The 26,559-nt window shown below is 36.4% G+C and overlaps 1 long non-coding RNA gene across 1 annotated transcript; it reads right to left on the bottom strand.

The window, feature by feature from the left end:
* Window positions 1-3,842: 3,842 nt before the first annotated feature.
* Window positions 3,843-7,504, bottom strand: LOC147493611 (uncharacterized). Its single transcript, XR_015199959.1, has 2 exons — window positions 6,314-7,504; window positions 3,843-4,108 (listed from the first exon to the last, which is right to left on the bottom strand). It is a non-coding gene; the product is annotated as an uncharacterized LOC147493611 (long non-coding RNA).
* Window positions 7,505-26,559: the final 19,055 nt, after the last annotated feature.

The following is a 26,559-nucleotide window of genomic DNA, read 5'->3' on the forward strand; positions in this document are numbered from 1 at the left end:
CCAAGGTGATTGCCCTGTAAGGGGTGACTTCAGTAACCAGAAAAGGACCAGACCAACGGATTTTTAATTTCCCTGGGAAAATATGCAAACGGGAGTTATAAAGTAAGACCTTTTGACCAACCACAAACTCTTTGCGCAAAATTTGTTTATCATGAACACGCTTCATGTTAGCTTTATAATCCTTTGCGACATCATAAGAGTCGCTATGGATTTCTTCAAGCTCATTTAATTGAAATTTGCGCTTGACACCTGCCTCATCAAAATTGAAGTTAAGGATTTTAATCGCCCACATAGCACGGTTCTCCAATTCAAAGGGCAAGTGACAAGGTTTTCCAAAAACAAGTCTAAAGGGAGACATACCTATATGAGTTTTAAAAGCAGTCCTATAGGCCCATAAGGCATCAGTTAGGCGCTTAGACCAATCTTTCATATCAGGATTTACACTTGTTTCTAATATTTTTTTAATTTCCCTATTAAAGACTTCTACCTGGCCCCTTGTTTGTAGATGATAAGGAGTTTCCACCTTATGGGTAACTCCGTACTTTTTAACTAGAGACGCAACAACTCTAATGCAAAAATGTGTTTCGCCATTACTAATGATGGCTTTAAGAATGTCAAACCAACAAAAAATATATTCTTTAACAAAAAAACACAACTGTCTTATGGTCATTGGTACGACAAGCCATGGCCTCTATCCATTTAGACACGTAGTCCACGACAACAAGAATATAAATAAAACCGTGTGAAACAAGAAAAGGACCAATGAAATCAATGCCCTATACATAAAAAATTTCTACTACCATGATGGGATTTAATGGCATCATATTACGTTTAGTCATTCGCCCAAGTTGTAGGCAACGAACACACGTCTTGTAATGCACTTGGGCATTTTTAAAAAGGGTAGGCCAATAAAACCCACATTGAAAAACTTTAGAAGCTGTTTTCATACAACTAAAATGGCCACCACACTCTTTGTCATGGCAGAACGATAAAACCTCATTATATTCCTATTGGAGAATACAATGACGAATAATCTGATCCGCACAATACTTAAAAAGGTAGGGCTTATCCCAGTAGTATAGCTTAACTCTGGCCAAGAACCTCTTACGTTCATTTCTTGACCAAACATCAGGAATAATATCAGAAGCTAAGTAATTCACAATGTCAGTATACCATGGTGCAGAAAAAATAGCATACAGATGCTCATCAGGAAAAGAGTTAGGTATAGACTCAGAATCACTATCATCGTCATTTGTTAGTCTAGATAAGTGGTCGGCAACTACATTTTCGACCCCTCTTTTGTCCTTAATTTCTAAGGTGAACTCTTACAGGAGAAGAATCTATCGAATCAATCTCGGTTTAGTATTATTCTTTACGAGAAGGTACCTAAGGGCTGCATGGTCCGTGTAAACTAAAGTCTTAGTACCAACCAAATAAAGACGAAACATATCTAAAGTATAAACGACAGCTAAAAATTCTTTTTCCTTAGTTGTATAATTCCTTTGAGCATCGTTTAAAGTTTTACTAACATAATAAATAATAGTGGACTTATTATCTAGTTTCTATTCCAACACAGCACCAACAACATAATCACTACCATCACACATTAGTTCGAAAGGTTTAGACCAATCGGGAGGCTGTATAATCGGTACAGATGTTAAAGCGGCTTTTAAAGTTTCAAAAGCCTATTTGCAATTATAATTGAAATCAAAGATGGCATCCTTTAAAAGCATATTAGTTAAAGGCATAGCTATTTTTGAAAAATCCTTGATAAAATGCCTATAAAAACCTGCATGGCCTAGAAATGCTCTAATGCCACGGACAGTCCGTGGTATAGGTAAAGACGCTATCTTATCTAATTTGGCCTTATCTACTTCGATGCCATCATTAGATACAATATGCCCTAGCACTATTCTTTTTTTAACCATAAAATGACATTTTTCCCAATTTAAAACCAGGACTCTTCTCTTCACACCGTGTCAAAACCTTAGAAAGGTTAGACATGCAGTCAGTGAAAGAGTCTCCACAAATAGAAAAATCATCGATGAAAACTTCCATAAAGCGCTCTACCGTGACACTAAATATATGAAACATACACCGCTGGAAGGTACCAGGAGCATTACAAAGGCCGAAAGGCATTTGTTTATAGGCATATGTTCTAAAAGGACATGTGAAGGTAGTTTTTCTTGGTCATCAATATCGATAATAATCTGAAAATAGCCAGAGTAGCCATCTAATAAACAATAATAAGCATGACCAGCTAGACGTTCGAGCATCTTATCGATAAAGGGTAAAGGAAAATGATCCTTTTGTGTCATGGCATTTAAACGTCTGTAGTCAATACATATCCTCCATTTCATAAGAACTTGTGTGGAAACATATTCACCCTTAGCGTTATGCACCATGGTAACCCCTAATTTCTTAGGAACTACATGAATGGGACTTACCCATTCGCTATCGGAAATGGGATATATGATACCCGCATCGAGTAACCGTAAGACTTCTTCCCTAACCACCTCTTTTATGGCAGGGTTCAAGTGACGCCGAGGTTCACGAGAAGTCTTTGCATTATCCTCCAAATGGATACGATGCGTGCATACATTAGGGTCAATCCCCTTATTGTCATCTAGGGATCAACCAATCGCGGAACGATGTTCCCTAATCACCCTAATCAAACGTGCCTCTTCATCTGCAGACAACAGAGAAGATATAATTATCAGATGACTACCATCTGGATCAAGTTGAATATATTTCAACTCAGAAGGAAGAGGTATAAAGATAGGGGTGGGAGGAATGTCGATAGAGGCTTCTGGAGGTTCCTCATCGTGAATAGTGAAGACTTGTTTAGGTATCAAATCTTCATACTCGGTAGATGGAGCTACAGAAGGATCTAAGATAGGTGTAGACTCAAAAATGGTGTTGACTTCCTTTACGTAGGAGTCATCATCAAAATCTGAACTTTCGAAAAGAAGGAATTGATGCATTTGGTTTTCTGAAAACGTGTTATTAAAATAGTCTTAAGCTAAGCTCTCGATCATGCTAACCTCCCCATCTATAGATGAATCTGGTAACTGTTTCATCATTTTAAAAACATTTACCTCAATAGAAAGATGGCCAAAAGGCATGGACATTGAACCATCGCGGCAGTTTATAAGCGCGTTGGTAGTTGCCAAGAAAGGACGTCCTAAAATTATAGGATCAGAGTCGTTAGCGACTTATGTATCGAGGATAATAAAATTAGTAGGATAGTAGAAACCTTGAACCTTAACAAGCACGTTTTCAACCACACCATTAGGACACTTAATAGACCAATCAGCTAGTTGCAACGTCATTTTAGTAGGTTGCTTCTCATGCAGACCTATTTGTTTATATAAATAATAAGGGAGTAAGTTAACACTCGCCCCCAGGTCTAATAACGCGGTCGTCGTATGGGTATCCTTTAAGGTGCATTGTACAGTAGGACAACCAGGGTCCTTGTACTTAACGATTCTATTATGTTCGAATAAGGTTGGAAATTGTTCAGTTTAAAAGGTGTCTTTAGGAATATTCACTACAAAAAAACAAACCGTGGGAAAAGCCCTTTTCCCACGATTTTATACCGTCACAAGATCTTAGGCTTTTTGTGCGTCGGGAATGATCTACCCACAGTCATGACCGTGGGAAAAGGCCAGTTAAAAGGTCTGTTTGGATCCGTGGGAAATGATATTTTTGCGACAGTTCTAGACCGTGGCAAAGTCCTTTTTTCTTTTAAAAACAAAATATTGATATTTTAATTCTTGAGTCAGTTCACCCGCAATCAACAGAAACGTACCAATCACCTAACAAAACTCCCATAACCATCCTACACCTCAAAATCACCATTTCTATTCATCCTGAAAGGTAGAATTCCATTAACTAAATCATACAATCAAAACTAATGCTAAAAATATTTATGGCCAAACCGTATTTTTTTTCTCATTCTTCATGAAATGAAAGACAAATAATGTAAACAAGAAATAATTCTTCAAAGAACAGGTAGACAACCCTTGGGCAAAAGTGCTTTCTTCGTTCTTCCGCCATCGTAAACTCATGTGAACTTCTCCAAGTGATACAATGTCGATCCTGAAATCTGTCATAGTTCAACACTAAAGTATAAAAACTTAACTAGTACGCCAAATACAAACACGTAGATGTCTTGACTATGCCAAATCATCATAATATCCAAGATACCAACAAAATAATGTGAACTAATATGGGAACGTTATTAAATCGATAAGAATAACTTTAGTTACAAGACATGAATAAAAATCTAATGTAACTAATATCCAACCCAACTCAGTAGGTATTTGAAGTATTAATAAAAATAAACTGAAATAGAAAACTAGGCTTAATATACATGGCTAGCAGCATCTAGTGCATGGCTGCTACATAGCTATGTAAGACTGAACAAGTTCAACAACCTTTAATGTATTGCTAAAGCTATTCCCAACAACTTGCAAGGAAAAAGTTTTACTAAAACTAACATTTACAAAGTACGAAATTAAATCTAAGACAGCACTCACCCTATTTGAGATCAAAATGATTTCTAAATGTGCTACGCTAGTGTTGTAGAAGCCTTGTAAGTAGCAAATTGTGGTGGAAGTAAAACAAGGCACGTAAGCAACTCAAAATGAACTGGTAGGTTGGGAGCACATATGACTACATGAAAAACTCAATAAATGGTTAACAAAAACTTAAGAACATGAAAAAATATACAAAACACATAGCATAACACATGAATGACATTAAATACGAGGCTTTGGTTTGGCCAATTGATATGCATGCAACTCCTGCTCATGCAATAGACAAAGAGTCACATTTGATTTCTTACAACAATCCTGGATGGATTGACACCACCACCACCAACTATATGTTAAGACAACACCTATGTAGTACAAATTAATGTGGAAGGTCTCTCCAAGCAGATCAGGTCCACTCAACTCTCTACTAACCCATCCTAAATACCTTAAAACAAATAACTCATCCCCATTATGATACTGATTAGCCCTTTCTTCACTTAAACTTAAAAAGGATTCCCATGTAAGCATTGATTGTTCAAATTAATTAAGCCCTCCTGTCCACTACTAAGACTTAAGTTAAGACATAAACCCTTTCATAGGTAAGTTTTTATGGCTCCCACTTCAATAAAGCTATTACATATTCTTATACAAAAATCATGTATATAACATCAAGAACTTGTTGTTTTACATTGCATATGATCAACAGATATAAAACTTCCTACTGCTCATAAAAAATGCAGGTTCACGAATATATTATGTTGTGAATTGAATTGGTCCAGTAGGTTCATGGCTTGTGTCAAAACTTTCATAAAGTGATCAATAATATGTAGAAATAAATAAGAGTGAACCTAAACCAAACCATCTCTAAAACAACATCCACTTAAATCAACTTAAACAAGGAAGTAAAGAAAGAATAGATATATATAGGACCTGAGTTTTCACCCCAAAACATGCTTCAACCAAATCTCGCATACATATATATGGGAGGGGAGCCACTCCACCCCAAAAGTGGAGTATCTCATAAATCATGGGCTACTTATTTGAGGAGATGATCGATCTCCCTGCCATGGAGATCATCCTTGCAAAAATCAGCTCATTTGAAAATTTCCTTTATTTTAAATTCCCCCTTAACCATTGCTTATATAGTTATATAGCATAGTTTATCATCAAACAAATTTAAACCAAAGTGGTTAACAATCAGGGTGGGTTTTCACTGGCATATGACATTGTGCAGAGTCAAGCAATGACATTCTATTCAACTCACATCAGTAAGCCATCCAACGGTCTCTTATATCTGGGAGACAGTATTATAAGAGCTCAGGCATATTACTAATATCAACACACATCAAGAGCTCAGGCGTCCATATTTTCTAATCAGCAAAGGGGACATCTTCTAAAGATGGAAGGCCTAACTAATATCTAGTATCACATGATATGGAATTACTCGACCTTTTATTACACACTATTTGATTGGTGATATAATGCCACTAGTTGACGACCATTACAAAAAAAAATGGCGTAAATCAGACAACGCGATGAAAATATTATTAATTACATAAAAACATACATTAAGCAATCTTGCAATACACTGGCATAAATACCATATGTTGCTTCCTTCTTAGCAGAACACATTTAAGGATAAACAAGAAAGTATATTCAACAAATTCATTAGTAAAGTACATGCATTCTTCACCAAATTCAGTTAGTAGCATAACACAATTTGTGTATACATATATGAAAATGAAAGGAAAATGTAAATTGAAGCAGGCACATACCTCTATACACTACTCCTCAATCTCACGTCGTAACTTAAGAACATACTCGCCACTAACATCCATATATTGTTTAGAGCCGTTGCAATCTCTGTTCCAGTCTTTTGGACACCTGCCACACGTAAGAACAACTTACTTGGCTCCATCATTTTCTGTTGCAATGCCTCCTGATACTCATTGCTCAACAAATTCATTGCACCACTAAGAACAACAAGCATTGAGTTGGAATTTGAAGTTCAAATGGCCCTTCTGCAGCATTTCTGAAGTGCATAAAACACATTAACAACCATAGAAGTCGTGATGTTATCAGGTACATGTTCATTGATATTTATTTCTTTCCTCGCATTCTCCACCATAAAGAATTCCTCCATAATCACATAAAACCCAGTAATATTCTGAACCACTCTACTAAAAGTACCACTTTTAAAAGTTTTCGTGGCTTGTGGACCTAGTTCTGGATAAACACTAAACATAACTCAATCCCCTAATTTTGGATGCCATGAATTCAGTATAATCCTCTCCCAACTGCGTCAATGACAATATCTGGTCGAGAGACCACTCAATGACAAACTAGATGAAAATTAACAACTTGGAGCTTTCAACACCTTGTATTTCAAAGGATTTAAAAATCCCCACCATTTAAAATTAGGTTTTGAAAAAAATATTAGAAATAATAAGGTGAAAGAAACAAAAATATGTACAAATTACCCTTGTGTGCTGGAGATAATGAGAGAGAGACCGAATTGTTAGCGGGATTGGGTGTTGATGAATGCCGGCTCGAGATGGGGTTGAGGCGTTGAGCTCTAGCTTCGTGGGTCACCAGTGGCAGAAAGAAGAAAATTAAGAGGAAATAGAAAGAGAAGAATGAGGAAGGTTAGGGCGAGGGCAGGAGAGAAGAATGGGGAGAAAATAATTTGACGGGTTGTGACCAACAACGAAAAATACGATGGCCGGACTGTCAAATTTGAAAAAGTCCATCAATTTTGTCAAATAAAACCCTAAAACGAAAGAACAAATTTTTTGTTTTCCTTACCTTTTCGAGATGAGAGAGAGAGAGAGACAAAAAATGTAAGTGGGGGGTGGGAGGCGAAGGTAAGTGGTGGGGAAGAAGAAGAATAACTGATCGAGCGAGTGTATATCTTCAAATTTTCTTTTCTTGTTCTCCATGGATGTGAATTATAACAAAAAAAAAAAGTCTTACCCGACGGTTTTACTCGTGGCTGCCCCCCGGACCATATTCTTCTCCAATTTGAGTTTTGCTCAAGTCTCGAATGAATTCAAGGACATATTCAAAAAAATTCTGACCGTCGGTCGGAATGGTTTGTGGATTTCGAACTGCTATGGTAGCAGAACCTAATAAGATAGCAATTACGAACATATAACCCCCTAATAAGAAGTAATAAGTACTTGGGCATGGACTTGGAAACCCCCTATTTGCCAATAGAAATGTTGGCCTACTTCCACACCGGATATATCATATAACCTTTTTATTGTGTTGATGGAACATGGTAGAACATTCATATTGCCCTCCACGAAAATAGAACTTAAAAAGGAATTTTTTTGATTAAACCATCTCTTTATCGCCTACTTTAATTGAATTGTATCGAATACCAAGTAATTACATAATATAAATATACCCAGTAATTTTTATCTCTTTTTTTATATTCAGGATATAGTAACCGATTCCATAAATCTATGGAATTCACGAAGTAGAAGTAATTTACTTATCTTATTATTAATCAACGATTTCTTATATAGCTAGAACGACCCTCACAAATTGCGGATACTAATTTGTTAAGAATTAATCGGATTGAAGCTATAGCGTCATCATTGGCTGGAATCGAAATATCTGCAAGATCTGGGTCACAATTTGTATCAATTAAACAAATTGTTGGAATTCCCAAAGTGACACATTCTCGAAGAGCCGTATATTCTTCTTGCTGATCAACGATGATTACAATATCAGGCAACCCCATCATATATTTGATGCCACCCAGATATGTTTGCAAGTGATATAATTGTCTCTTCAACATTGCCGTATCTCTTTTCGGAAGACGGCCGAGTCTTCCCATCTTTTGTTCCGCTCTCAAGTCCCCTGAACTTATGAAGTCTTGTTTCGTAGTAGACCAATTCGTTGACATACCCCCGAGCCATTTTTTTATTAACATAATGACATCGAGCCCTTATTGCAGCCGATGCTATCAATCACCGCTTTATTTTTGTACCAACTATTAAGAATTGTTTTCCCCTACTTGCTGCATCAAAAACTAAATCACAAGCTTCTGATAAAAAACGAGCAGTTCTAGTAAGATTTGTAATATGAATACCCTTACGCTTTGCAGAGATGTAGGGTGCCATTCTAGGATTCCACTTCCTAGTACCATGACCGAAATGAACTCCCGCTTCCATCATCTCTTCCAAATTGATGTTCCAATACCTTCTTGTCATTTCTCCCCACACTTCCTCTTTTTTTTTTTTTAGACTGGGTACCCTGAAATAAAAAATTGTTCCGACGGAACTTTCTACCGAAATTGAAACAGCTGTACATGGTCCAAGCCATTAATTCGTTTCTATTCATTATTTTTTTAACAACAGAACGGTCCAGATAGTTAATAGTTAAAGGTAAATTAAAAGGAAGAATCCGCTGTTCTTAGGAATCCGTAAATCCTGTAAATAATTTTTTTTCTAAACGATTGTTCTGATGTATCGTGGAAATTCTTTGGGATGCAAGAATCAAATAATTCTTTGTGGTGGAACAAAATATCTCTCGCGCCCCCCTCGAATAGATTTTGCTTTTCAATTTCCAAAGAAATGTTGCTGTGTTGACTTAAACGGTGTACTAATCCTTTGAATCCGGTACCGACGGGGTATCATACCCCCTGAACAACATTCTCTTTCAGGCCTTTCAACCAATCGATACGACCTCGTGAGAGCGGCTTTTTGCTAAAACTCGAAAGCAGTTTCTTGAAAACTCGCTTCAGATATGAAACTTTGAGTATTCAGAGACGCCCTCGTTATTCCCAATAAGGCTGCTCGGTAACAGATCGCTTCTTCCAAAGCGCCCGCTAGTTCCGCTCAAGAATCCAATCAATTCACGGGTGAAAAAAAACATTAGACATTCCATCTTCTGAAACCAACACTTTTGATGTTATTTGACGCACAATAATTTCTATATGCCTATTATGTATCTGTACTCCCCGGATCGATAAACCTTTTGAATCTTATTAACCAAAGATATAATGACTTTGCGCTTATGGTTAGCTTCAATACCAATCAAGAATCCCCTGTGGAATCCCAAGAATTCTTGTTATATGCTCGTTCCAACCTTCAACCCGTTTTTCTAAGTTCATTGATATTGAATCAATCGAACGAACTTCTAACACTTGTTCTACTTTTGGCGCCTCGCGTTATATCACCGGATCTCGATTTTTCATAGATAAATGTAACTAATGTATCTCCTTCAGTAAAGGATTTCCCCATAATGGCCATGAACGGTTGCTCCCGGAGTAGCCAAATAGGGCTTTGCAGATCTTATTACTAAAGAGTCAACATGAACAATTAGAGCCCCACCGGTTTTAGATTTGGTCCATATTTAGATATACATAAATTTTCACAAAAAAACTGTCCAAGGCTAATTATTGTCGATGTTTCTTCACAATAATCGTGATGGAGAAAACACCAATTCCAATTGAATGGATTCAAAATCGTGTTACTGCATGGATCGGGATTATAAATCCTCCCATTTTCATCCATTAAAAAATATTTAAGTACTTGGAAAGTCTCTTTTAAATTGTCAAGCAGCTGAATATTTATTTACCAGATCTGATTATGAGTTATTAAATAGTAAAACGAAAAAAATTCGCAATTTTAGGGACGATTCCTAAAGGACCCAATGAATTCCTAATTGGAAGTAGTGGATCCCTTTTATTTGATTTTTTTGTCACATTGTTATATTTCAAAGCGTTGAATGGACCTATTCAAAACAATTAGATGATGACAAAGTTATCAAAGATTGGCATTCCTTATTTCTATTCAACAACGTCATTTAATAGTTCTTTGATACCGGGTAAGTAATTGCTTAATCCTTGCCTTGGAATAAAAGGATTGAGATTGGTGCGATCGATCCATTAGCGGGATCAACCCTGCCCCGCCGGATCATTCCTTTTTCGGTATACAAAAAAGGGGGGTTTCACTAAATCCATTCTTATGAAATATCGAATCATATTATTTACCCTTACCTCAACAAATGACGATGAACCTCCTCTATAGAAGAACCTTTTTTGTCTTGGTCCCAATTCAATACTAAACAAGTTCGAACTAATTGAATATTTGTGTGAGAAATTCCATGAATTGGTTTACCATTTCCATAAAGGATATAATTGACAACTCGAAGTTGCACACTATCCCTTTCCTGCAGGGGATCCCGGGGAAAAGCATTGCTAAATTTATCCCGCTTTGCTATTTCATATGTGACTATGGGTCGAACCAAAACAAAATACTTTTTTGGTAGGTGTGATCCGTTGGACATAGATCCAATTTTTCAATTTTTTTGAGTCCTTAGAATTTTTTTTCCGCTCCTCGGCGTATTAGGATGCCACTGTGCCGGGATATCTTATCTGTCTCTCCAGAAAAATGGATATCCCCAAAAATATTTTTAGTTCAACCTTTTTTTTTTTTTTTTTTCCACTGGACCAATCCACCTACTCGACTTCTTGTATTGAAAGTAATTCGTGTATCTACTCCAATGATACTATTGTTCCGTACCATTATGGAAGAAGATCCGGGTAAGATATGCACTTCCTCGGGAATGAAAAAAAGTCGATCTATTTTCATTTGGGATTTTAGCCTAAATTATTTTGTTCTTCGATACTCAATAAAATCCTCTTTTTTGACGATTGAATGCACCTCTAAAGTCCCATATTTAGTAATTCCCGAACTCTTTCTTCTGTATCGGGGATCGTCGAAATAAGCAAGAATACTATTTATACGGAAAAGACCATTTATGGGGTATTTCAATCGAGATGCCTGAACGGGGTATTGCTTCTTTTTCTTGTTCTTGATTAGATTGTAATGGAATGATGAATCTATTTCTTCGCCTCTTTGCCAATAAATAAGAATTATCGTCGAGAATGGCAGGATATATGAAATTACAATGATCATTACATATGCTTCGATCAGTCTGAATAATCAAGAGCCCCTTTTTTACCGTAAGGATCCGACCGAAATAATTTGTGTCTCATTTGATAATTAGTCACCGAAAGATTATAAATATATTTTCGCTTCAAAGAAAAGGCTATAAATATTTATTTGATCTTGATCCTTGTGGAGCGAAAAAAGGGACTATAATCGGCTCAGATTTAAACTCCCCGATAATATCCACAAATGACTTGTTTTGGTAAGAGATGAACATTACCATATATATATTCGGGTGCATGGTACACGGCAGTACTCCAGTGCATTTCTCCCTCTGAGTCAGAATAAATATGTTTTCGAACCTTCTCCTTAAAATTCAAGGTGGATGCTTCGGCGCGAATCTCAGCAATCACTTGTACCCGGTATTTAAGTATGTTTACGAGCTAAAAACTATTTCCTATGGTCAATAATCGTGGGAAACGTAGCAAAGGTTCATTACCATGGCAACAAATACCGGGTAGCCGTGGGCAAAAGTCCATTTTCTTGTAGTGATTTGTCTTACGCCTAGCAGTTCAAAACTCTTTGAGAAACTTAGCATGGTGAGGTAACTTTTTAATTGCTTCAAGAAAGGATAGGTTTATCGTTAGATTTTTGAAAACTTTTCTAATCTCATCAAAATTCGTATCCTTGGTTAACATGGCTAATCTCTGGGGAAACGGTGGTTTCTCTCTATATTTAGCACATGGATCAACAAGATGTTTAACCTTGGCCTTTTGTTTCTTAGGTTGTAGTTTAACTGGTACCTCTATAGGGGTAGGATCTTCAGTTACTACTTTGGTATCTAGTAAAATATCAGGTGTAGGGACTACTGGTGGGGTAACTACAGGCATAGTTACAGCGTTATCAACCACTTTGCTAGAACGGAGAGTGGTGATGGCATTTAGCTCACCTACATTTCCATTTTCATTACTAGTATTGCCGTTTACCTCAAAGGCTGTGTTTGTTGTTTTAGGATTAGGTATCGCTTGACCTGGAAACACACCTTTTGGTTGTACTTTCTCTTGGGTTAACTATTGTAAGGAAAGTTGGATGGACTGTAAAATCTGTTGTTCGGTTTGCATAAAGGTGTCGAAACGATCCGGTTGTGGAGGAGTGGTTTGTTACAGGTTGTGTGACAGGAACTATGTCACATTGATTATTGATGGGTGGATTGTGATAGTTATTATTTACCGAAACAATACCTCTATTAGCATTATAATTATTATTGTTATAATTATTATAATTACCTTGCCCTTGTCCTTGTCGTGGTGGAGCTTAGTTGTAATTGTTTGCTGGCCTTACATTTTGATTATTATACCCTGGAAGTGTAACTTGTTGATTATTTCTCCAACTGAAGTTGGGATTTCGTCTCTAAGGGGCATTATGAATAGGATAGCTATTAATGGAGCAAACATTATCTGGTTGTGATGGTTGTTGTTCATAGGCGAGAGGATAATTGGAGTCGGGATGCTCAGGACTCAAACATAAATTACATGGAATAGAGTTGACATTCATGACAGAGGTAGGCTTTTGTTGAACAGAAATAGCTTCTACCTTTTTAGTGAGAGATTCGATTAAAGTTTTAAGCTTAGGATTAGGTTTAATCTCAAACATACCGGTAGCCTTAACTGTTGAAGAAGAACTAGTGGAGCGGGGGATATCACCACTCCCCGGCAACTGTGTCATTTGATAAACGTAAAAACGATAGTTTTACCTAGACTTTATGTTTTCACACAAGGTTCAACATAAAGGTTAGGTATTTTTATCCCTAATTATTCATAGCATCTCTAACCAACTAATAATTAGCATGAGAGGAAGTTTAAACCCATTCTCTTGGTGAATGAACTACCCTCTAGAATTGAAACTCTTAAATACAATGATTCTATACTAATATATAAAGTCTTCATCAAAGATTCAATCAAACCCCTCTAAGGGAGATTTAGCTATGAATCATGAGACTATCATGGAATAAATAATAGAAAGAAGACATAATAGGAAGAACTACTTTATTGAAAATAACTTGAGAATTAATAGTGGCTAGGCTAATAAAACATAAACTAGGTTTACTAAAGAGAAAAACTAAGAGACAAGAGATTAATTAACTAATGGGTGAGAGAGTTAGAGGTTTGCCTTAGTCCTCTTTATATAGGAGAGGGCTAGGTTTACAATCAAAGATTTAGGCCCAAACACATAAATTGATCAATAATTTTGGTTTTAGGTAGGGTTGACCAATAATTATAGTTTTAGGACAAAAATGGGCTGACATCAGCATTTATCATTAATAATTTCGCTATAAAGACATTTTCGTGCTGACGTCAGCAAGTTATTTTTTACTAATACCAATTATGACCTTCTATGATATACATTCAACCACCACTATGCATGTATGATATACACTGCATGTGAATATCAACATGCACACACCATTATGCATGTTTATAATACACAAGCAAACATCATTATGCATGTGTACATATATATGTGCATAACACACATGCAAACACTACTATGCATGTGTATACCACACATGCACACACTATTATGCATGTGTGTAACAAACATGTAAATACTACTACCACACATGCACACACCATTATGCATGTGTCCAACAAATATGCAAACACCACTATGCATGTATGATATGCACTGCATGGTCCAACAAACATATTAGTTTTGGTGCTCAGGCATTATTGCCATCATTTTGTTGTTGATTGTCATCACTTTCTTCACCATCATTGTCTTCTTCTTCATGTTCATCATCAGTTTCATAATTCATAACTTCTCTTGACATGTATCATTATTCAAAACACTATGTACATGACAATAATCATCATTCGGAGCACACTTCAACTATATATAGTGAGTTGTTTCTCCACTATTATAGCAACATCGTAGGCTCGGATCTATGTCTTCTTCATTTTGTTCTCTAAAAACTTTCGGTTTCAACTTCCTCTGACGATACGTCTACACCAACAAACAATAATACTATACAAATGATTGAAAAGTTCTCAAAAATTAATCAATTTTTTAATGTAATAACCCTAAAAAATTCGTGATACTTCATTCGCTAACCCAAATACAACACACATGCAAATAAATTTATGCATGTGTGTTAGAACATGCAAACAACTTTATGCATGTAAATTCGTTGCTCAAATTAGTTGTAAATAAAAGTAAAAATTGAATAACAATATGCCAATTACATACATATTGACATACAATAAAAATGTAAATAAGATAAATCACAAAAGCTAGGGTTTTACCTTTAATGGTAATTCATCTTTTTCATTGTATGCATTTTCATTTCTTCTCAAATCTTCATCACTATGTTGATCCGAACTTCTCATTCTCAAATTGTTAGAAATTAGGGCTTTCAAATTTCTTAAATTAACAAAGGTAGATGGTGAGATGAGGTTGTAATAAGAATCTACAATTAATACTAAAAATGGTGGCTTATGAGCTTTCATCCGCTGAAGAGGAAACAAAAGAGTTTGCAACTGGTTCGAAAGAGTTGGGTTTAAAACAGAAGGGGTTCAAAATAGAAAGGCAATACCGTTCAAAAGATTTGGGTTCAAAAGCTAAAAAGGGCAATACCATCTTTGCAACCGGTTTGTCCTAGAGCCTTAATTATTTGTGGAACCAAACTATAAGTGAAATTAAAACACAATTTTGTCCTACGGGCCCGTTTTTTGGTTTGCAATTCAAAAATTTAGGTCCAATCACTCAAATTGGAAATTATTTATGGCTCCAAGACCGGGTAAAATATATTTATGGTTTTAGGACAAATCAACTGGGTCTGTAAGAAATTACGGTTCCAGGACAACTTTTTCTATTTTTATTTTATTTAATTCCAATAATAACCTTCTCCTCTTATACATAATAGAATTAGAAAATTTCCAGAGTAAACCCAACTTTCATACACAATTTCTGCCATTCCACTTCTCTCCATCAATCGTTGCTCATCTAGGTTTGTTTTTGTTTTCCTCATTTTTCTATTTCATCTTATCTTCTTTTTCTTTTTCTTTTATTGTTTTGAATTGTGTATTTTTCATATGTAGGTATTAATGTATTCTTCAATTGGAGAAAATGTGATACATATTGTGTTCTTCAATTTGTAATACATTTTTATTTAGGTTTAGTGTTATTCATAGTTAATTCATTGTTTGTTTTGATTTTTTATGGTATTGTGTCATTTGCTTTTGTTTGCTTATGATATGCAAAACATGTCTTTGTATGAAAATCTAATGAGTTTACTTTTAATGAATATAAGTTTTTTTTTTCTAGAAGTGATATGGATTTTTCAATACTAGTAGTGTTTTGCTATGACTGTGATAGTTTCACTTTTCGTATCGGAATAGATTCAATAGTTTCTAAAATTAAGGAAGAGATCCGAAATAAGTGGAATGAATTATGTACAAAAGATTTTAATGTATGGATTTCTCGTGATGGTAACTGATCTATCATTGAAACTGATGCCGAGCTCCAAGCCATTGCTTGTTATAGTTCCGCGAAACATATAAGCATGATTGATTTTAATGTAGTGTCGGGTTTGTCTTCTTCAAGTATTGTTGAGAATTGTGAGAGTGAAGGGAGTACTAACTTAGGTGGTTCTATTTTCTTTGATCATGATATTGAGTTTACTCGTGAAAACAAAACGAAGACTTGGGCTAAGGTGTTTATGCATGTTGGACAGAAATTTAAAGGACCATGTGATTTCCATGTGAAGCTAACCATGTACTCGATTGAGACGGGATATAAATACTTGTATAAGAAGAATGATTTGTGATAAGCATATAAATGCTACACATGTAAGCACATATTTATGTTATATTATCTACTTAATTAATATAAGTGCATTCGATTAGTCTATTTTCTTGGTTTTATAGAAATCAATGTTAATACAAAGAAACGGGCTGAGATCGAGGACTATACGGAGTTGTGAGATTCTCACGTCTTGATTACATAGAGACACTACACAAAACGAGATATGGAATAGCATGTGTACATCATTATAAAGCTACTGCAAAAAGTTGAGCTACTGTTTGTAGGAACCGTTATTTCAGAATGCAAAATTTCTACAAACCGCGCTAACCCACGCGCAGGGGAATTAATGGGGTTCACGGTTTTGGATAGAAAACATACCTTTGAGAATCAGCTTCTTTGATTATCTCTGAGAATCCAATAGCTATGAATCCGAATCAACAATCAACCCCTAGATCTTCTGTTGTATTCCTTTAGAATAGATTAGATGTTATGTAGGAAACGATCTACCAATCCCCTTCTTTCTCACAAAGCTAGATCCAATTTTGGATCTATCTTTCCTTGCCTATTTTTTTAATCCAGTTGAATAGTGAATTCGGCCAAGAGAGAGAAGGATTCTATTTATAAGCTACAACAGTGACCATGAGAAGAAATTAGGGTGGGCCTCCTAACGGGCTTGGGCTTCCCATGTTCGCCCATAACACACGGCCCAAGTCCGTCAACAAATGGCTTATTCCACTAAAGGTCATTGTTGCACTACCGCCCTAATCCCAAATTATGTGTCAGCGTTTATGGGCTCCATATTATATACTCATTGATCTCCCCGTGTTTAAGATATCGAATGTCCGTTGATTAAGTCAAATTACTGACAACTACATTAATCAACTTCTTATGTCCTTGAGTAGTACCACTCAACCTCATTGTCATGTCGAAATAAATCCACCTGCAGGGTTTACATGATAATCTTTTTGAGCTCCTCAAGGGGACATCATCAACCCGACTTCCTACGGGTTACGGATTCCTTCTATAATCAACAACACACCTTACATACAATGTTATTACCCAATCCATCGAGTTTGTTAATTCACAGATGAATCTCACTCATTGATGATTTAAAGTAATATACAATGCACGTAAGTGCCCGTTATTATATCCGAATTAAGAAGACAAGCATCCATAATAACAGAGGTATTTGTTCTCTTATATAGTTAGTATAAAGAGAAACAACCTCACTTGGTCCTGTTCAATATACACAACGTGTACTAGTGTAATCATATAGTCAAGATAGACTAATACCAGATTATACTACAACCGTACCAATGGTTTGTCCAAATCCATCTAGGTTGTGAATGATTATTTATACTTTATAAGGTACTGATGATATGATCTTCTGTGTGTTCACATCATATCATTTACAACATAAAGTATTAGACACATGCATATAACTAATAACTTATATAATATGCATAACATTTGCCCATATGATTCTCATTCAAAATATAAAGTATTAGAGTTAATACAAAAGTAATGCTTTTAGTATATAACCCTATCACTGTTGTCAAGAGGTAATAGCACTCCCGCGCTATTAGAAGCCTATGTCAGAGCACGCACGTACCCCTTTTTAAAAACGCAGAATTCCAGTGTTTACACAACACCCTTCGCAGCTTGCTTCCACCGCTTGAACTCGATTAGGATGTTTCCAAAAGTGATTAAAACACGGAAAGGAAGTTTTCTAAAGCAGTTCCAAGGCTTGTACGCCCTGGAGGAGCTCTATATAAAGAAAGGAAGCAAAGAGCTCTCTCTCTCTCACCTCCTACACACAAAAACCCAAATCACAGGATAAAACCACTGGAGAAAAAGAAGAAGACACTGGAGACGAAGCCACCATACAGAACGACGGTTTTGTCAATGACTCCCCTTCTTTACTGTCTTGTTTCTTCCACCATGTTTATGAGTAACTAAACTCAAAGCTAGGGCTTTGGTGAAGCCCTATACTTTTATAGAATATCTTTATTTTGCTGTTACTCTTCTTAAACCAATTTTAATTGATTTAGATATTGTTTTCACACTGATGTTAGTGGTTTACTTGCATTGATTATATCTTGAATGATTAGATATCATATCAATCTGTGAGGAGTTGTGTCATAAGAAGACAACTCTTGCTAGGGAATCATATGTTTACATTCTGAAATTCAATTCGACTTCATATATAGATGCAAATTAGGGCTTAAACGAACACATATTCGAGGAAGCTAGGGTTTCCTTTCCCTCATGTTACTCATACTTAATTGAGAACTTTGAAATAGTGAATTAAGAGAATCTACAAGAGTCTAGGTTGGAATCAAATGCCTTAGTGTTTCACCCATTCATAAGTTAATACAAGTTTTATAATCTTTATAGTATAATTCAAATAGTAGTTTTTTAAACCACTCTTTCAAATCAACCACCATTATATTTGGATTAGGATAAATAGTATTTTAAGCATTCAGTTATTCCTAGATTACAATCCCTGTAGGTTCGACCTTGTTCTCGCACACCTACTACAATATACCTTGTGCGCTTGCAAGTAGTAATAGTAATATGAGTTAATTAACCTGTTTATTTTGGTTGGTAAAATCACTATCAAGTTTTTGGCGCCGCTGCCGGAGATTGTAGTGGCATAATTGAACGTTAAAACACTGTTTTTTGTATTTTGTGATTTTTCAGAGTTAAAATTACTCATATTGATAATTTAATTTTTTGTTTCGTATTTCCTACATAAGATCATAGGAACAAGTTCCTGACCTCTATGGTAAGTTTCCTGAATATTTTGAAAACAACCTGTGAAAAACTTAGAGCGTGACCGCGTTCTAGTTTGCCTTTCAGAAAGTGCGCCCGCGCTATTTCTTGTTTTCTACGAATTTAGTACAGAACACGCACGCGCTTTGTTCCTGAGTTTTCTGAGTGTGCACGCCCCTCGACTTATATATTGAGGCATCTGATTTTTTTAAGCTACTTCCAATTGCTGTGAGGACCCCAGAACTGTGCTTGTGCAAGTGTTCTAGTGCTGGAGGACACAACGAAACTAAGGGAGGTATTTTTCTTCTCGTAGTTTAAATTTGTTCGTCTTGTGTGTCGTCATAGTTAAATAAGAGTCCTAGGCTTTAGAAATAGTTTATAGTAGTAACTCGATCTGATAATATACTTTTTGCACCGTTTGATTCTGAGATTGAACGCACTCTCCATAGGAGAAGTAGAAATCCCGAGTTAGAGGTACCCGTAACTTTTGTTGGCAATACACCAATTTTTGCTGACATGGAGGGTAATAAAAATGACGTGGTTGCCTAAGTACCTAGATATATTAAGGAATATATATATATCCTATTAGGACAACTCGACCATCTTGCATCGTTCCCCCTGCAACTAATGCTAATCACTTTGAGTTGAAACCCAATCTGCTGGGGCTCCTCCCTAAGTTTAGGGGAACGGAGGAGGAAGATCCATATCTTCGTGTGAGAGAATTTGAGGATATTTGTGGGACTATTAATCTTCAACAATTTAGTGACGAAGTTATAAAATTAAAATTATTCCCATTTTCCCTTAAAGAAAAAGCCAAGAGTTGGTTTCACACTCTCCCATCGAATTCCATAACGGGATGGGAAAAGTTATGCATTGTGTTTTTAAAGAACTTTTTCCCTAATCATAAGGCGACTGTTTTTAGAAAAGAATTGTCATCTTTTTGCCAAACTGATGGAGAGTCATTATGGAAGTGCATGGAGAGGTTTAAGGACATGCTCTTACAGTGTCCTAACCATGGTCTAGAGAATGGTAGGCTAGTGCAGATTCTCTATGAGGGCCTCAATTTTAATTCTAAGGCAATAATTGAGACCATGAGTACTGGAGATTTCTGTGATAAGACTGTAGAAGAAGCGTTGACCTTTTTAGAAGAAGTCTTTGAGAAGGTCCAGCAATGGGAAACTAGTCGTGAGCCTAAGAAGGTGGATAGTAGTACTACACAGAATGGTTTGTTCTGCGCTGACAAGGAATTCAACACGAACGCTAGGATGGCCGAATTAATTAGAATAGTTAAAGCTCTCGAGCTAGAAAAAGAGGCAAACTCTCTAGCTCCAGTTAACAATGTCAATGCCTCTGGGTGTCTTTTGTGCAAAAGTCTTGACCACGTTATAGATAATTGCCCTGGGGTAAATGCACAAGTCAATGCTTTTTAATTTATACCAAAAGCCAGGCAATAATTCTTTTTATAACACGTATAACCCTGGGTGGCATAACCACCCCAATTTGTCTTGGTTTAAGGGTATACATCAGGGAGGCCCCGTGGGTAACTCAAACCCAGTACCACAGTATGCACCTCAACCACCTAAACTTTCACCTATAGAAGAGGCCATTGCTCAATTAACACAAAACACCATGAAATTCCAGGACACAACCCAACAGTTTATGCAAGCCAGTCAAACGGCTACTCATGCTAATGCTCAAGCCATTAGGAAGATTGAATTCACCATAGGTCAAATTGCTAATACTTTGAATGAGAGGGACAAGGGTAGGTTTCCTAGTCAACCAGTGTCTAATCCGAGGAGTCAGTTGGGAATAAGTTCTAACTTAAACCAGGCTCACCAGGAGCAAGCCAAGTCTATCATTGTTCTTAGAAGTGGAAAACATGTTGATAATAGGGTTAAGATGTCTAGGGATGCTGAGGTCAAATCTGATCCTATAGAGTGTGAGTAGGAGGAGAGTGAGGTGAGTGAATCTAATAGTCATAATACTTCTAGGAAGGGTGTAGAACCTCCTACTGCTGTGGAGACTAACCCTATGCCATCTTATATACCTAAAGCTCCTTTTCCCTAACGTTTGATTTAGGCTAAAAAAGGGTATAATCTTAATGAAATAATGGAGATGTTTAAACAGGTTCAAATAAATATTCCATTACTTGATGCTATAAAACAAGTTCCTTCCTATGCCAAGTTTCTTAAAGATTTGTGTACACGAAAATGTAAGTTGAATGTGCACAAGAAAGCTTTCCTAACTGAGCAAGTGAGTTATATTATCCAAAACCGAACACCACCTAAGTTTAGAGATCCAGGATGCCCTACTATTTCTTGTGTTATTGGTGATCATATGATTGAGAAGGCATTACTTGACTTAGGAGCTAGCGTTAATTTGTTGCCATATTCGGTTTATTTACAACTTGGTCTTGGTAAGTTGAAACCTATACCAATTACTCTTCAATTGGCAGATAGGTCTATTAGGATTCCGCGTGGTGTTGTTGAGGATGTTTTGATTCAGGTTGATAAATTTTATTTCCCTGTTGATTTTGTTGTTTTGGATACACAACCTATTAAAGATCCTAAATACCATATTCTGGTCATTTTAGGCCATCCCTTTTTAGCCACTTCTAATGCTATCATTAACTGACATAATGGAGTGTTAAAGCTTTCTTTTGGTAATATAACTATAGAACTTAATGTGTTTAATGAGGGTCAAGAACCTCTTGAACCTGATGATTTTTGGGATGTTAATCTTATTGATAGTATAGTTCATGAGACTTTCTTGGAGAGTTATTCTGATGACCCTCTTGAGTCTTGCTTAACTAATTCTGGTAATAGTTGTGATGTAGATGATGTCATTTGTGAAGTTAATGCGTTGCTTGTTACAATCCCAATTTTAGAAACTGATATGTAGAGAGCCACAATAGAGCCTCTGATTCTACCCCAGTCTATTCTATAGAGAGTCCTCCTAAGCTAGAGTTGAAACCATTACCTGATACTCTTAAGTATGTTTTTCTGGGACCTGATGATTCTTTACCGATTATTATTGCTTCTAATCTTGATAGTGAACACGAGGGTAAATTGATTAGGGTTCTTTAAGAGTATAGAGCAGTTTTAGGGTGGAATATTGCTAATATTAATGGTATAAGCCCAACTGATTGTATGCATCATATTTATCTTGAGAAGGATGCTAAACCAACCCGTGAGTTTCAGCGACGGCTTAATCCTAACATGAAAGAGGTAATGAGAGCCGAGGTCCTCAAGTTGTTAGATGCGGGTATCATTTATCCAATCTCCGATAGTAAATGGGTGAGTCCTATTCAGGTTGTCCCTAAAAAGTCTGGGCTTACAGTAGTTGAGAATTAAAAGGGCGAGTTATTACCCACCCGTATGACTACCGGATGGCATTTTTGGATTGACTATCGTAAGTTGAATTTGTCCACTTGGAAAGATCATTTTCCCTTTCCGTTTATTGATCAGATGCTCGAGAGGTTAGCTGGTCATAAGTACTATTGTTTTCTTGATGGTTATTCCGGTTATTACCAAATATGTATTACACCTGAGGATCAAGAAAAGACTACTTTTACTTGTCCTTTTGGATCTTTTGCCTACCGTTGTATGCCTTTTGGGATATGTAATGCACCTAGTACCTTCCAGTGATGCATGCTTATTATTTTCTCTGACATTGTAGAAAGGCTTCTTGATGTGTTTATGGATGACTTCTCAGTGTTCGGGGATTCTTTTGATGAGGGTTTGCACCATTTAGAATTAGTGTTAATTAGGTGTAAGGAGAAGAACCTTGTGTTAAATTAGGAGAAGTGTCATTTTATGGTTCAACAAGGTATTGTTCTTGGTCATATTGTTTCTAGTAAAGGCATTGAGGTCGATAAGGCCAAGATTGATGTAATTTTGGTCTTCCACCACCTAAGACTGTGAAAGATATTAGGTCATTCTTAGGTCATGCTGGATTTTATAGGCGTTTCATTAACGACTTTAGTAAGATTTCTCATCCTTTATGCAATTTACTTGGTAAGGACGTCGCTTTTATCTTTGATGAAGATTGTTTGAAAGCTTTTGAGAAGCTTAAACATTTATTGACTACTGCTCCTATCATACCATTGCCTGATTGGAGTGAGCCTTTTGAGTTAATGTGTGATGCGTCTAACTATGCAGTTGGGGCTATTTTAGGTCAACGGTTTGACAAGCTGCCCCATGTTATTTATTATGCTAGTCGAACTCTTAAGGATGCACAGATGAACTACACTACAACTGAGAAAGAGTTGTTAGCTATTATGTTTGCTTTAGAAAAATTTAGGACTTATCTAATAGGATCTAAGGTTGTCGTGTTTACTGATCATTCAGCTTTGAAGTATCTCCTTACTAAGAAGGATGCAAAAGCGCATTTGATTCATTTGGTACTCTTGTTGCAAGAGTTTGATATAGAGATTAGGGATAAGAAGGGTATGGAGAACGTGGTAGCTAACTACTTGTGTAGACTTATAGTAGAGTCTTCTACTGATATTATGCATGTGAATGAATCTTTTCCTAATGAGCAACTTTTTGCTATATCCCAGTAGCTTTGGTATGCGGATATTGTTAACTATCTGGTAACAAAACAGTTTCCCTCTCGTTGGAGACAACAAGATAAATCTAAGTTTTTTGCTAAGGTTAGGTTTTTTTCTGGGATGATCCATACTTGTTTAAGTCATGCCCTGATCTGATTGTTAGGAGATGTGTCCCTGAGAGTGAGTTTCATAGTATTCTCTCTTTTTGCCATGATGTGGTGGTCACTTTGGTCCTAAAAAGATGGCTGCAAAGGTTTGCAGTGTGGTTTTTATTGGCCTACTCTCTTTAGGGATGAACATGGGTTTTGTTTGAGTTGTGATAGCTGTCAGCGTACAAGTAATATGTCCCATAGGAATATGATGCCTCTTTCCCCTATTTTAGTTGTGGAGCTTTTTGACGTCTGGGGTATAGACTTCTTGTGTCCTTTTCCTCCTTCCTTTGGTTATCTATATATCCTTATGTTTCTAAGTGGGTTGAGGTGGTGCCATGTAAAACGAATGATCATAAAGTCGTAGTTAACTTTTTAAAATATAAATATATTTTCTCGTTTTGGTACTCCTCGTGCAATTATAAGTGATAATGGTACTCATTTTACACACCGAGCTTTTGAATCTTTAATGAAAAAGTACTCTATTACTCATACACTTGCTACCCCATACCATCCTCAAACTAGTGGCCAAGTTGAAGTATCTAATAGGGAAATTAAGCAAATTTTAGAAAAGACTGTTCGACCTAACCGTAAGGATTGGTCTCAATGTCTTAATTATTCTCTTTGGCCTTATAGAACTGCTTATAAGACTCCTATTGGTATGTCTCTGATAAGCACCCAAAACTGTAATACTAAACCCTATAGAGACATAGTATTTTGGTCAATTATGTGTTTAATAATCATGAAATAATTATATTTTCGTACTTTTGCAGGTTTTCATAGTTAACGTGAATTTGATGATAAAACATGCATTGAAGTACGGGAATACTGGAATACTTAAAGTCTTCCCACTCAGGCCCAGTGAAGCCCAACAAAGCCTGACTAGAGCCGAAGATTCCAAAGGGACAAAACCAGTGCATAACGAGTCCACATGAAAAGGAGCAGCAAATTTTTGAAGCTCACATCTTTCAAACCTGGACGCCGATTTCGGCTATTAAACTGCCAGAGCAACCAGGGCGACGAACTCTACGCAAAGACAGAAAGTTGTAAAAATGCCAAAATTGGCGCCGCCACTGGACACACCACGTGGACCCACTCTGCGGGCCCAAAAAGCATGATGAGTCAGCATAGGCAAGTGGCAAGTGATGGTCACAATTGTGTGCCACCTTGCAAGAAGAAAGGGATGGATCAATTCAATGTTTGAATTGATTTGAAGAAAATAACAAAACATAAAGTTTGGTTTATTATGGGACAAAAAGACAAAAACGAAATTAAAACATATCAAGATAAAACTTTGTATTTCAAAGTTTTAGAGGTATCAATTTGAATTGGAACAAAACAATTACTGGGGAAGGGATTCATGAGACGAGACCAAGCTATATATATGAGAAAGGGTCTTTAGTTCTGAGTGGGCAGTTTTAAGTTTTAAGTTTTAGTTTTTAACATATAGTTTAGCTTTTCATTTGTTGCAGTTTCATTATGTTATTTTCTCCTTCCAGTAGCTTTACCAACTTCAGTACTATAAGTCTTCTTTCTTAATAAAAGTCATTTCTTTTCAAGTTTAATTCCTGTTCTGCATTTACTTATTATTGAATACAACAAGTTTAATTATTCATCCAATGACCATGAGCTAACCCCCCCCGGGGAGGGTTATGATACTCGTATGAGGATACGGATTAACACTTTAATGTTCCAAAATCACTACTTAGGAATTAGGTATAGATTATACATTCGGTCCCAAAATGATTGAGACTGTCCAAGTTTGGAGTGCTGATGCTCCAGAACAGTCTCGCGAGAGACCTAAAATATCTCACGCGCGACTCTATGGTGTCAGACAACTTTCTGATTTGTCCAGCTGATGTAGAATCGAACCAGGAGTTAAAATGATATTCCAGAGATGAAATATAAGTTCAACTCCTTATGCTAGTGAGATGTGCTTAGAGATGCGCATCTCGCTAGGGATCGTTACTCGACGTCGTCTCGGGTTTGTCTATGAACTCGATATGGATTAGAGTTGTAGTGATGTGGTAGTATAACTGTTGAAACTGATTCTTTCATGAGTACGGTTAACCCTTTCCCTATTTCTTTTTCCTTGTTTATTTATATAGAAATCAATCGTTATTATTTTACGTTACTTGCATTACCATTAATTTACTTAAACCAACTAAATAACCTAAAATCATACTCACCAAAAAGTTGTAAATCCAGTTGTAAACCTTGGCAAGCCCTAAGGTATGGATGATCCTTTACTCGACCTATCCTACAAACCCACGTGAGTAAGGTAACTTGACTAAATGGATGACTAATGGACTTTGGACTGCGGACTTTGGACTTAAGTAAACCAAAACCACAAATTACCGTTTATCAGTCTCCTTATAGGCTTATGTTTGGAAAGGCATGTCATTTGCCTGTAGAATTGGAATATCATGCTTTTTGGACCATTAAAACATTTAACTTTGATATGCGTAAGGCAGGTTCACATCATAAACTTCAGTTGAATGAGTTAGCTGAGTTAAGGAATGAGGCATATGAGAATGCCAAGATTTACAAAGAGCGGACTAAGATTTTTCATGATAAATCTATTCTTTGCAAGTCTTTTGAACCTAATAAAAAAGTCTTGCTATATAATTCTCATTTGCGTCTTTTTCCTAGTAACTTATGTTCTAGGTGGACTGGTCCTTTCATTGTTAAAACTGTTTTTCCTCATGGTGCTGTTAAGATAGAAGATCCTACGGATGGTCGTGTGTTTAAGGTAAATGGTCAATGTTTGAAACCATACCTTGACGGTTTGGCCGGGCAGGATGTGGAAGAGGTAAGTCTTCTTTATCCTATCTATC

Source organism: Coptis chinensis, chromosome 6 (genome assembly GCF_015680905.1).
Source record: "Coptis chinensis isolate HL-2020 chromosome 6, ASM1568090v1, whole genome shotgun sequence".
In the NCBI taxonomy this organism is placed as follows: domain Eukaryota; kingdom Viridiplantae; phylum Streptophyta; class Magnoliopsida; order Ranunculales; family Ranunculaceae; genus Coptis; species Coptis chinensis.